Here is a 10,748-nt window from a genome sequence, read left to right on the forward strand (position 1 = left end):
CATTGTGATTCCTATAAGTGTGTTCTAGAAGTGTGAAGATTAATTTAAGAATTAAAACCAGAAGGATGTATACAGACTGTGCCCTGCTACCTGCCACCATCGCACTCTAACAAGCATCTCTATTCTTCCGACAGGTATGTCCATCCACCCTGCTCTCCTGCTGTCTGTCTATGAAGGACACACAGTGCATCACCCAGCTTTGCACATAGACTTGCCTCTGCACCTAGCATTCACATGGTATGCCTTTCAGCTAACCCCAGCTTACCCCAGTGTTATTTATGACCTTGTTTACTCTGGCTTGATCATATACATCTGGTCCACTCTTAATTGTCTGACCAAGAAGAGCAGAGACCACTCCTCTCTGCTTCACACCTGACTGCACTTAGTTGTACATATATTGCAGAGCACAAGTCTGCATAGACTTCAGTCTGCATTGTGATTCCTATAAGTGTGTTCTAGAAGTGTGAAGATTAATTTAAGAATTAAAACCAGAAGGATGTATACAGACTGTGCCCTGCTACCTGCCACCATCGCACTCTAACAAGCATCTCTATTCTTCCGACAGGTATGTCCATCCACCCTGCTCTCCTGCTGTCTGTCTATGAAGGACACACAGTGCATCACCCAGCTTTGCACATAGACTTGCCTCTGCACCTAGCATTCACATGGTATGCCTTTCAGCTAACCCCAGCTTACCCCAGTGTTATTTATGACCTTGTTTACTCTGGCTTGATCATATACATCTGGTCCACTCTTAATTGTCTGACCAAGAAGAGCAGAGACCACTCCTCTCTGCTTCACACCTGACTGCACTTAGTTGTACATATATTGCAGAGCACAAGTCTGCATAGACTTCAGTCTGCATTGTGATTCCTATAAGTGTGTTCTAGAAGTGTGAAGATTAATTTAAGAATTAAAACCAGAAGGATGTATACAGTCTGTGCCCTGCTACCTGCCACCATCGCACTCTAACAAGCATCTCTATTCTTCCGACAGGTATGTCCATCCACCCTGCTCTCCTGCTGTCTGTCTATGAAGGACACACAGTGCATCACCCAGCTTTGCACATAGACTTGCCTCTGCACCTAGCATTCACATGGTATGCCTTTCAGCTAACCCCAGCTTACCCCAGTGTTATTTATGACCTTGTTTACTCTGGCTTGATCATATACATCTGGTCCACTCTTAATTGTCTGACCAAGAAGAGCAGAGACCACTCCTCTCTGCTTCACACCTGACTGCACTTAGTTGTACATATATTGCAGAGCACAAGTCTGCATAGACTTCAGTCTGCATTGTGATTCCTATAAGTGTGTTCTAGAAGTGTGAAGATTAATTTAAGAATTAAAACCAGAAGGATGTATACAGACTGTGCCCTGCTACCTGCCACCATCGCACTCTAACAAGCATCTCTATTCTTCCGACAGGTATGTCCATCCACCCTGCTCTCCTGCTGTCTGTCTATGAAGGACACACAGTGCATCACCCAGCTTTGCACATAGACTTGCCTCTGCACCTAGCATTCACATAGTATGCCTTTCAGCTAACCCCAGCTTACCCCAGTGTTATTTATGACCTTGTTTACTCTGGCTTGATCATATACATCTGGTCCACTCTTAATTGTCTGACCAAGAAGAGCAGAGACCACTCCTCTCTGCTTCACACCTGACTGCACTTAGTTGTACATATATTGCAGAGCACAAGTCTGCATAGACTTCAGTCTGCATTGTGATTCCTATAAGTGTGTTCTAGAAGTGTGAAGATTAATTTAAGAATTAAAACCAGAAGGATGTATACAGACTGTGCCCTGCTACCTGCCACCATCGCACTCTAACAAGCATCTCTATTCTTCCGACAGGTATGTCCATCCACCCTGCTCTCCTGCTGTCTGTCTATGAAGGACACACAGTGCATCACCCAGCTTTGCACATAGACTTGCCTCTGCACCTAGCATACACATGGTATGCCTTTCAGCTAACCCCAGCTTACCCCAGTGTTATTTATGACCTTGTTTACTCTGGCTTGATCATATACATCTGGTCCACTCTTAATTGTCTGACCAAGAAGAGCAGAGACCACTCCTCTCTGCTTCACACCTGACTGCACTTAGTTGTACATATATTGCAGAGCACAAGTCTGCATAGACTTCAGTCTGCATTGTGATTCCTATAAGTGTGTTCTAGAAGTGTGAAGATTAATTTAAGAATTAAAACCAGAAGGATGTATACAGACTGTGCCCTGCTACCTGCCACCATCGCACTCTAACAAGCATCTCTATTCTTCCGACAGGTATGTCCATCCACCCTGCTCTCCTGCTGTCTGTCTATGAAGGACACACAGTGCATCACCCAGCTTTGCACATAGACTTGCCTCTGCACCTAGCATTCACATGGTATGCCTTTCAGCTAACCCCAGCTTACCCCAGTGTTATTTATGACCTTGTTTACTCTGGCTTGATCATATACATCTGGTCCACTCTTAATTGTCTGACCAAGAAGAGCAGAGACCACTCCTCTCTGCTTCACACCTGACTGCACTTAGTTGTACATATATTGCAGAGCACAAGTCTGCATAGACTTCAGTCTGCATTGTGATTCCTATAAGTGTGTTCTAGAAGTGTGAAGATTAATTTAAGAATTAAAACCAGAAGGATGTATACAGACTGTGCCCTGCTACCTGCCACCATCGCACTCTAACAAGCATCTCTATTCTTCCGACAGGTATGTCCATCCACCCTGCTCTCCTGCTGTCTGTCTATGAAGGACACACAGTGCATCACCCAGCTTTGCACATAGACTTGCCTCTGCACCTAGCATTCACATGGTATGCCTTTCAGCTAACCCCAGCTTACCCCAGTGTTATTTATGACCTTGTTTACTCTGGCTTGATCATATACATCTGGTCCACTCTTAATTGTCTGACCAAGAAGAGCAGAGACCACTCCTCTCTGCTTCACACCTGACTGCACTTAGTTGTACATATATTGCAGAGCACAAGTCTGCATAGACTTCAGTCTGCATTGTGATTCCTATAAGTGTGTTCTAGAAGTGTGAAGATTAATTTAAGAATTAAAACCAGAAGGATGTATACAGACTGTGCCCTGCTACCTGCCACCATCGCACTCTAACAAGCATCTCTATTCTTCCGACAGGTATGTCCATCCACCCTGCTCTCCTGCTGTCTGTCTATGAAGGACACACAGTGCATCACCCAGCTTTGCACATAGACTTGCCTCTGCACCTAGCATTCACATGGTATGCCTTTCAGCTAACCCCAGCTTACCCCAGTGTTATTTATGACCTTGTTTACTCTGGCTTGATCATATACATCTGGTCCACTCTTAATTGTCTGACCAAGAAGAGCAGAGACCACTCCTCTCTGCTTCACACCTGACTGCACTTAGTTGTACATATATTGCAGAGCACAAGTCTGCATAGACTTCAGTCTGCATTGTGATTCCTATAAGTGTGTTCTAGAAGTGTGAAGATTAATTTAAGAATTAAAACCAGAATTGAACCAGAAGGGAACTGAAGGTAACTGGACACAGTCACTGTAAACAATGTTTCTGTTTGTTTTCACTTTCACCCCAATAATCCTTCACTTTCTGCTAATTCCCCTAATCCCTACTCCTAGTAAGGAACTGTTCATCTCTTCTTCAATCCTCCCCATCCACCTCACCTCCACCTCAAAACTGTTCCTTAACATACAATCCTCTGTCTCCAAACACAGACAGCCCCCTCATGCCCTCTCCTGCTCCCACCTGCTAACACTTTCTCTGCTCCTTCTCACTGCTGGTGATATCTCTCCAAATCCTGGTCCTCCTCACCACATTCCCACAGTCATTTCTACCTCCCATCCACACTCTATCACAACCTTCCGTAACCTCTCCAACCTTATACCCATTCACCCAGCCCCCGCTTCCCCAGTCCCACTAACAGGAGCTCTGTGGAACGCTCGCTCTGTCTGCAACAAGCTTTCCTACATCCATGATCTTTTTGTTACTACCAAACTTTCCTTCCTCGCCATCACCGAAACCTGGCTCACCCCTTCTGACACAGCCTCTCCTGCTGCACTTTCGTATGGCGGCTTCCACCTTTCTCACACCCCCCGCCCCAGCAGCAAACATGGTGGAGGAGTTGGTTTTCTCCTGTCAGATACCTGCTCCTTCACCCCAATCTCACTGCCACCCTCTGTTACCCTCCCTTCCTTTGAGGTGCACTCTGTGTGCATCTACTCCCCCTCCAACCTCCAACTGGCTGTCATCTACCGCCCCCCAGGGCCAGCCACCACCTTCTTTGACCACTTCACCACCTGGTTACTTCATTTCCTTTCCACGGACATCCCTACTATCATCATGGGCGACTTCAACATCCCCATTGACACTTCCCTCTCAGCTGCCACTAAACTTCTATCTCTCACTTCCTCCTTCGGCCTCACTCAATGGTCTTCTACAGCCACCCACAAAGATGGCCACACACTGGACCTCATCTTCACCCGCCTCTGCTCCCTATCTAACCTCTCTAACTCACCTCTTCCTCTCTCTGACCACAACCTGCTCACATTCTCTTCCCTCTTCACTCCATGTCTACAATCCCCACCCCACAAACTTTCACACCCTCGCAGGAATCTTAAACACCTTGACCTACACTCATTCTCTGAATCCCTCCTCCCTCTTACAGATATAAGTTCCTTACACAATGCGGATGACGCTGCCTCTCTATATAACACCACAATAGCTGTAGCTTTGGAATCCGCTGCCCCACTTACACATACCAAAACTCGCAAAATCAACAGACAGCCCTGGCACACCAGCCTGACCAAAGAGCTGAGGCGAGCTTCCAGGGCTGCTGAGCGCAGATGGAAAAGATCCCACTCCAACGAGCACTTCATCGCATTCAAACAGTCCCTCACTACTTTCAAGACCACACTCGCCACAGCTAAACAAACCTACTTCTCATCTCTCATATCCTCCCTGTCTCACAACCCTAAACAGTTATTCAACACCTTCAATTCTCTCCTCCGCCCCCCAGCACCTCCTCCCTCCCCACTCATCTCAGCTGAAGACTTTGCCTCATTTTTCAAGCAGAAAATTGATAACATCAGGAACAGTTTTGGTCAACAACCCCCAGAGCCCTTCCTCCCGACTTCCCAGCCCTCCACCTTCAAAACCAACTTCTCCACCATTACAGAAGATCGACTCTCCACTCTACTCTCAAGATCACATCTCACCACCTGTGCACTCGACCCGATCCCATCCCACTTCATCGCAAACCTCACCACAGTCTTCATCCCAACCCTAACCCATCTCTTCAACCTATCACTAACAACTGGTGTTTTCCCCTCAAGCTTTAAACATGCCTCCATCACACCTATCCTCAAAAAGCCCTCTCTTGACCCATCCTCTGTATCTAGCTATCGCCCTATATCACTTCTCCCATACGCCTCCAAGCTACTGGAACAACACGTCTACCTTGATCTGTCCTCCCATCTCTCTTCTTGCTCCCTCTTCGACCGCTTACAATCTGGCTTCCGGTCACACCACTCCACTGAAACTGCCCTTACTAAGGTCACCAATGACCTCTTAACTGCCAAGAGCAAGCGACACTACTCTGTCCTCCTCCTCCTGGACCTGTCGGCTGCCTTTGACACAGTGGACCATTCCCTATTATTACAGACCCTCTCATCCCTCGGCATCACAGACTTGGCCCTCTCCTGGATCTCATCATACCTAACAGACCGGACATTCAGCATCTCCCACTCACACACCACCTCCTCACCTCGCCCCCTATCTGTCGGAGTCCCACAAGGTTCAGTCCTTGGGCCCCTGCTGTTCTCTATTTACATCTTTGGCCTGGGACAGCTCATAGAATCTCATGGCTTTCAGTATCATCTTTATGCTGATGACACACAGATCTACATCTCTGGACCAGATATCACCTCCCTACTAACCAGAATCCCTCAATGTCTGTCCACTATTTCATCCTTCTTCTCCACTAGATATCTGAAACTCAACATGGACAAAACAGAATTCATCATCTTTCCCCCATCTCACGTGACCCCCCCCTACGAACCTATCAATTACAGTAAATGACTGCCCACTCTCCCCAGTCCCACAAGCTCGCTGCCTCGGAGTAATCCTTGACGCTGATCTCTCCTTCAAACCACATATCCAAACCCTTTCCACTTCCTGCCGACTTCAACTCAAAAATATTTCACGCATCTGTTCATTCCTCACCCAAGAATCTGCAAAAACCCTAGTCCATGCCCTCATCATCTCTCGCCTTGACTACTGCAACCTCATGCTCTGTGGCCTCCCCTCAAACACTCTCGCACCCCTCCAATCTATTCTAAACTCTGCTGCCCGACTAATCCACCTGTCCCCCCGCTATTCCCCATCTTCTCCCCTCTGTCAATCCCTTCACTGGCTCCCAATTGCCCAGAGACTCCATTACAAAACCCTAACCATGACATACAAAGCCATCCACAACCTGTCTCCTCCATACATCTGTGACCTCGTCTCCCGGTACTTTCCTGCACGCAACCTCCGATCCTCACAAGATCTCCTTCTCTACTCCCGTCTTATCTCCTCTTCCCACAATCGCTTACAAGATTTCTCTCGCGCATCACCCCTACTCTGGAACTCTCTACCACAACATATCAGACTCTCACCTACCATCGAAACCTTCAAAAAGAGCCTGAAGACCCACCTCTTCCGACAAGCCTATAACCTGCAGTAACCACCGATCGACCAAACCGCTGCACGACCAGCTCTACCCTCGCCTACTGTATTATCACCCATCCCTTGAAGATTGTGAGCCCTCGCGGGCAGGGTCCTCTCTCCTCCTGTACCAGTTATGACTTGTATTGTTTAAGATTATTGTACTTGTTTTTATGTACACCGCTCCTCACATGTAAAGCACCATGGAATAAATGGCGCTAGAACAATAAATAATAATAAATAATAATCTCCATGAGTTCATTCATCCTTGTTTTTCACAGTCTTCTACTAGGCATTGCTCCTACTGGCCAGTTTCCTACTCCACACTGATGAGGGGCAATACGCCGAAACAGTTGTCTGTGGATGGATACCATGTTTTGGCATAGGTGGTTTCCTTCATTGGAGACTGCCCTTCCCGTGGTTGTTCCTTCCCGGGGAAAGACCTGGCTAGTCATTGCTTACGTTGAGAAACATGTGATGGTGTCTCCGCGGCTTGTGTATGTTTTTCCTTCTGTTAGCAATGGATTTTTTTATTAAAACATAATTATTTTTCCTTTGATAAAAGTTTTTTTCTACAAAAGATGGGTGTCAGCATGGATACTAAATTCTCACCCTCACTGGAAAGCACTGTTATGTGTCATTGGGAGGAACTGTTTCTGTACAATGAAAAAAATCTGTATGTTAAAAACATTATGTGGTTTGGTCGTTATATCGACGACTTCCTCCTGGTTTGGGAAGGCACACAGAAGGAAGCCGTCAAATTTATGGAGTATATAGGTGAAAATCAATTCAATTTAAAATTCACTTATTTTTTTCATGAATGTTCTATTAATTTTTTGGATTTGACTCTGACTGGAAATGCTACTAATCATACAGTTGCTTTATCACCTTATGAAAAACCCACAGCAAGCAATTCTACTCTTATGGCCAATTCCTGACATCCCCAGTGTTAGGCGTCAGGTTTCTGTAGCTGCACAGCAGAGATCCCAAGCCTTGCATTCGGCAGTCTCCCATTCCCCTCCGGCCGCAGAGGAGGCTGCTCAGCAGACTCGTCGATCCAGGCGCTCTGCTCAGACCAGCTCTGTAGGTTTGGTTGCTGCTGCCACCTCTACCCTTAGTTGTGCTTGTCATTAGGGATTCGGAGTTATAGTCAGTGCCAAAAGGTGGCTGTGCTCACGCCACTGTGCTCCAAGTCACAGCACTCTTCTTAGAACCATATTGTGCCCTTCAGCACAAGGCAACTCAGTACAGTACCGCAGTAAGTAGCTGCACTGCCCGTGCGGCGCCGTGCGCAAGTCATGTGCTTTCCGTGCCCTAGTCAGGGAGGTAAGTGGCGTCCGCCAGAGCAGTGCAGTCTACACTGAGTGCGCGTTTCCTCTAGCTATTGTCCTGCTGGTACCGCAGCCGTGGTGCCAAGCACTAGTGTGTCTAGAAGGACTCTAACCCAGTGTCTCAGGGGCAGAGTCCTGTGACTATACGCTAGCGCTCACACTGCCAAGCTCTGTGAGTACAAACAGGCTACAGCATTTAATATTTGGCGGTTGTGCGGCTCTGTGAAGTAACAGAGCCCGCCTCTTTATACACTGTGTGAGGTTAACTCTGTGTGTCCCTTTATTATACCGCCATATCACGTCCGCCATTACCGAGCAGCAGTTAACACGTCTGCACGGTAGACCCCGGGCTGCGAACGCACCTAAATACCATCTTTATTATTTGGTGCATTCCGCCAGCCCCTATCACCTCGCATGTAATTAAAAATCTCCATTTTGGGGACCTTATTAGATTAAAACGGAATTGTACTAGTGAGGATGTTTTCTCAAAACAATCTAATATAGTTTGCAACAAATTATCTATGAGGGGCTATACTAGTGATAATCTTAATAAAGCTATGGAAAAAATAAATATTAGCAAACGGGAACGGCTTTTAAAAAACAAAAAAAAGAAAACTAACAAATTTTCAAATTCTCCCATTACCTTTAGCACCCAATATAGTTTGCAATACAGACAGATTGTTTCAATTATACGGAAATATCTTCCTGTTTTAAATCAAGATGTGAAACTTAAAACTATTTTTTAAAAATCCGGTGCGTTTTGTTTCCAGAAAGGCTCCTACCATAGGTTCAATTTTATCTCCTAGTCTTTTTCAGAGCAATGAGAAAACAAATGCAAAGTCTGCCGCTTTGCTTATAGAACGGACCACTTTAGTTCTGTTCACAATTCTGTTATGTATACCATTCATGATTTTATTAATTGCAATACTTCCTTTGTTATTTATTGCACTAAATGTACTATCTGTAATATTCAGTACCTGTACCACTTGAGCTCTAAAAATCAGAATCAGATGTCATCTTTCAGATATAAGTAATCCTGATGCTTTCTCTCCATCTGCGGCTTCACGTCATTTCATTACCTGCCGCAATAGAACAGTTAACTCTTTGTTTCATGCAATTGAAAAAGTGCACAAACCTTGCAGAGGTGGCAATTATAAATATAAATTACTTGGGAGAGAATCTTTTTGGATTTTTACTTTAAACACCAGGGCTTCCTCAGGTCTGAATGCCAGACAAGACCTTATAAAACACTATTAATTTATCAATTCATGAAAGTGCATTTGATGTCATTCCAGTATATATATATTTCTGTGCTTTTTATGTATATTTTTCTTTTTCTTTTTTTTTTGTATATATATTCATTGTTTCTCTTTTGTGTTTTTACTATTGTAAAATGCATATATTATAGCACTTAATTGTCCAGCTAATCATGTTATTGGCCACCATATAAATATGCTGTTCAGTGTGCACACAGCCAGATCTTGAAAAAGACCTTATGTCGAAATGTGTAGATCTGTGTTTCCATGCAGTGTTGCCAGACATTATGTGCCTGAGAATATTTTAATGCCATTTTGACAATAAATTTTGGTTTTTAACTGTCACCCGACATCGCTGGATCCTTCCCATTCCTTGTACTGATGTTTCCTTAAGCTCACTTAGAGCCGTGCAGGGCGTTGGCTGATGGTGAGATAAGCTGCACATAGCAGAAAGATGAGCTTACTTCAACATTTATTATTCTAGGAGAATCTGCGCTCCAGGAGACAAATAGTGCTCACCCATTTCAAGTATCGCCGTGGGGCTAAGCAATATTGTAGAGCTACATATGGGGAATTTCCACATTCAGCAGAAATTGTGTGACAAATTACAGATAGGATTATGTGTGACAAACTAGGGTAAGGGTTAAGCTAACCCTAACTATAACCCCAATTTGTCACATATAACTCTAACTCTTTTACCCCTGTGCGAGTGAGAAAGCAAAATTTTTGTAGTAAAAATGGAATTATTTTTTCTTCACTGCCCAATGGTATAAAATTCTTAAATTAATTCATTGAGAGGTGCAGTTTATAAATTGTGGGGTCACTTACAGGGGGTTCTGCTTTTCTGGCACCTTAGGGTCTCTTCCAGTGGGTCATGGCACCCACAAACCATAACAGCAAAATCTGCACTAAATTATGGTGCTCCTTCCCTTCTGAGCTTTTCACTGTGCCTGAAAACTAGTTTCTGATTACATTTACGAGAAGGAGAAATTGCAAAGTCTATTGTTTCCTATTAGCCCTTATAATAATTAAAAACTTGGAGTTGAAGCAACATTTTAGTGATAAAAATTTAATAATTTTTTCTTCACGGCCCAATAGTAGAAAAGTCTGTGAGGCACATGTGATGTGAATGTGGCACTCCACGAGTCCGGTTGCCACAGTGGCATTGCCTCCCTCACAGGGGTTGATGTCATGCCTGGATGCAAGGAGGTTTTCCCTAGACAGATAATACCAACATCCAACACTTTTCCTACTCCAGACCAGAAGGGGGATCTCTAAACCCAGTTTCAGGGGAGCTTTCCTATAAGTTCTGGGTTGGAGGTGGAGTTAGTGAGTTGCAGTCTGTGAGAGTCTATGAAGGGGACAGGAGCTGTGAGGAACTCGTCCCAAGAGCAGAGTGAAGAGAGAGGAAAGTGGAAGTTTAGAAAAGCCTGGGGATTGGAG

This window comes from Dendrobates tinctorius, unplaced genomic scaffold, assembly GCF_039654945.1.
Source record: "Dendrobates tinctorius isolate UK_male_01 unplaced genomic scaffold, ASM3965494v1 ptg000544l, whole genome shotgun sequence".
NCBI lineage: Eukaryota > Metazoa > Chordata > Amphibia > Anura > Dendrobatidae > Dendrobates > Dendrobates tinctorius.